This window comes from Neophocaena asiaeorientalis, unplaced genomic scaffold (assembly GCF_003031525.2).
Source record: "Neophocaena asiaeorientalis asiaeorientalis breed wild unplaced genomic scaffold, Neophocaena_asiaeorientalis_V1.1 scaffold325, whole genome shotgun sequence".
Lineage (NCBI taxonomy): Eukaryota > Metazoa > Chordata > Mammalia > Artiodactyla > Phocoenidae > Neophocaena > Neophocaena asiaeorientalis.
In genome coordinates, this window is record NW_020172742.1 from 1,250,808 (window position 1) to 1,254,212 (window position 3,405).

Here is a 3,405-nt window from a genome sequence, read left to right on the forward strand (position 1 = left end):
TTCAGGATGGGAGCTGGTTGCCCAAAAGACAAACCACATGATTAGACAATTGGAACTCTGGGCCAGCATGACCTCAGCGAAGTGAGGCAGGTAGAAACTGAGTTCAGTTATATGGCCAATGATTTAATCCATGCTGAAGGGAAAGTACTGATTCTGCCTTCAAGTAATGTGAAGCCAATGGTGAAATGAATGAAAGGAAGGCTATAACAAAGTCCAAACACTGCTCAATTTCAGATCGAACCAAGTCAGCCCCTGCTCTAGCAGCCTGACAGAACAGTGTTTTTCTTTCTATGTTCTTTAATATAAAATGTTTAGCATGCAACTGAAGATAACAAGTCATATGAAAAAGCAAGAAATGTGATCTATGGTCAACAGAGGAAATGGTCAATAGAAGCAGACCTAAAGATGGCCCAGATGTTGGTAAGATCAAACAAGAATATTGAAATAGCTATGATAAAGATGCTAAAATATGTAATGGAAAAGATGGATAGTATATGTGAATGAATGGGAAATTTAAGGAGAGATATGGAAACAAAAAAGAATCAAATGGATGTGCTAGAGATGAATAATACAAAATTAGAAATGAAGACTTCATTACATGGACTTAACAAGGTATTGGATACAGCCCAAGAAATAATCAGTGAACCTGAATACAGGTTAGTAGAAAGTATACAAATTGAAACAAAAAGGAAAGTATACAAATTGAAATACATAAAAAGACAGAATAGAGAAAAGGGGATCTGAGGGAGAATATAAGAATGTCTAACACATACAATTGGAATCCAGAAGGAGAAGAGACACTAGAATAGAATAGGATAGAACAGAGTAGAAGAAATATGTGAAGAATAAAATGGCCATAAACTTTCCAAACTGATTAAGGCATTAAAGGTTATGGTCACCAATTCCAGTGCATGTGGGGGTTCCCACACACCATCAAGCAATTCCCAGACTCCAACTTGGTGTTCTACAATTCAACTAAATTCTGACACTATATCCAGAGATAGTTTCAGATCCCACATGTTAATGGTTCAGTCCTATGAAGACTGGCCCACCCACCCACTTCAGACATCAACTGCAAGTCAAAGTTGTCACCTGTGCTTACTATTGACTAGCTATAGATTGAAGGTTCTATCAAGAAAGTGAAAAGATAACCCACAGAATATGTTTGCAAGTCATCTCTCTGATAGGGGACTTGTGTCCAGAATTTTTTTTAATTATAGGGACTTCCCTGGTGGCACAGTAGTTAGGAATCTGCCTGCTAATGCAGGGGAGACGGGTTCGATTCCTGGTCCGGGAAGATCCCACATGCCGCAGAGCAACTAAGCCCATGTGCCACAATTACTGAGCCTGCACTCTAGGGCCCATGCTCCGCAACAAGAGAAGCCACGGCAATGAGAAGCCCACACACCACAACGAAGAGTAGCCCCCGATCGCTGCAACTAGAGAAAGTCCACACACAGCAACTAAGACCCAAAGGAGCCAAAAATAAAAAATTTATTAAAAAATTTAAAAGTATTAAAACTCAATAATAAAACAATTTTTTAAATGAGCAAAATATATGAATGGAAATTTCCACAAAGAAGATATCCAAATGGCCAACAAGCACATGAAAAGATGCTTAACATCATTAGCCACCAAATCAAAACCACAATTAGATACAATTTCATACCCACTAGCATGGCTATAGTAAAAAAGACAGATAATAACCGGAATGTGCAGAAATCTGAAACTCACACACTGATAATTAGACTGTAAAACAACCCAGCCACTTTTGAAAATAGTCTGGTAGTTCCTTAAAAGATAAAACACAGACTTAATAGTGCTCGTTCCGGCAGCACATATACTACAACTGCAACGACACAGAGAAAACTAGCATGGCCCCTGCGAAAGGATAACACGTAAATTCGTGAAGCGGTCCATGTATTTTAATATGCGAAATCTAAAAGATAATACAAATTAACTTATTTACTAAACAGAAACAGACTCATAGACACAGGACACAAACTTATGGTTACCAAAGGGGAAGCGGGGGGAAGGGATAAACTAGGAGCTTGGGATTAACAGATACACACTACCATATATAAAAGGGATAAACAACAAAAGACCTACTGTATAGTACAGGGAACTCTATTCACTATTTTGTAATAACTTACAATGGAAAAGAATCCGAAAAAGAATATATATATATACACAATATGTATGTGTGTGTACATATATATATATATATATATATATATATATATGAAACCGAATCACTTTGCTGTACACCTGAAAGTAACACAGTATTGTAAATCAACTACAGTTCAATAAAAAAAAAAACACAGACTTAATAGACTTAGTATATGAGTCAGCAACCCCCATCGAAGGCAAGTGAAAACATGTCCACACAAAAACTTGTACATGCATGTTCATAGCAGTATTATTCATAATAGTCAAAAAGCGGAAACCCAAATGTCCATCAACTGATGAATGGGTAAGTAAGATGTCTGCATCCATACAACAGAATATTATTCAGCCATAAAAATGAATGATACATGCCACAACATGTATGAAACTTAAAAGAAATACATGCACTAAGTGAAAGAAGCCAGTCACAAAAGACCATATATTGTATCATTCCATGTACATGAAATGTTCAGAACAGGCAAATTCATAGAGACAAACTACCATACGACCCAGCAGTCCCGCTACTGGGCATATACCCTGAGAAAACCATAATTCAAAAAGAGTCATGTACCAGTATGTTCATTGCAGCTCTATTTACAATAGCCAGGACATGGAAGCAACCTAAGTGTCCATCGACAGATGAATGGATAAAGAAGATGTGGCACATATATACAATGGAATATTACTCAGCCATAAAAAGAAATGAAATTGAGTTATTTGTAGTGAGGTGGATGGACCTAGAGTCTGTCATACAGAGTGAAGTAAGTCAGAAAGAGAAAAACACATACCGTATGCTAACACATATATATGGAATCTAAGAGAAAAAAAAAAGGTCATGAAGAACCTAGGGGTAAGACGGGAATAAAGACACAGACCTACTAGAGAATGGACTTAAGGATATGAGGAGGAGGAAGGGTAAGCTGGGACAAAGTGAGAGAGTGGCATGGACATATATACACTACCAAACGTAAAATAGATAGCTAGTGGGAAGCAGCCACATAAAAATTTTTTAATTAGAAAAAAAAAATGACCAGCTAGAACTGGTTACCAACCAGTAGTGTGATATATTCTACTAATTCTACTTTTTCAATAACTCACTGTTTAACGAATTGACTCTTATTTGGTCCCCCCAGATGTTCTGTTTTGTTTTGTTTTATTCAACGCAAAGATACCACTTTAACGCTCTTTAGCTGGCGAATGAAGAGCCCTGCCGCAACCTCGTTCCTTTGCCAGGGGAGG

At 37.4% G+C, this 3,405-nt stretch overlaps 1 non-coding gene across 1 annotated transcript; it reads left to right on the plus strand.

The window, feature by feature from the left end:
* The first annotated feature begins 1,819 nt into the window (after positions 1–1,819).
* LOC112396789 (U6 spliceosomal RNA) lies at positions 1,820–1,926 on the plus strand. Its single transcript, XR_003002649.1, has one exon. It is a non-coding gene; the product is annotated as a U6 spliceosomal RNA (small nuclear RNA).
* Positions 1,927–3,405: the final 1,479 nt, after the last annotated feature.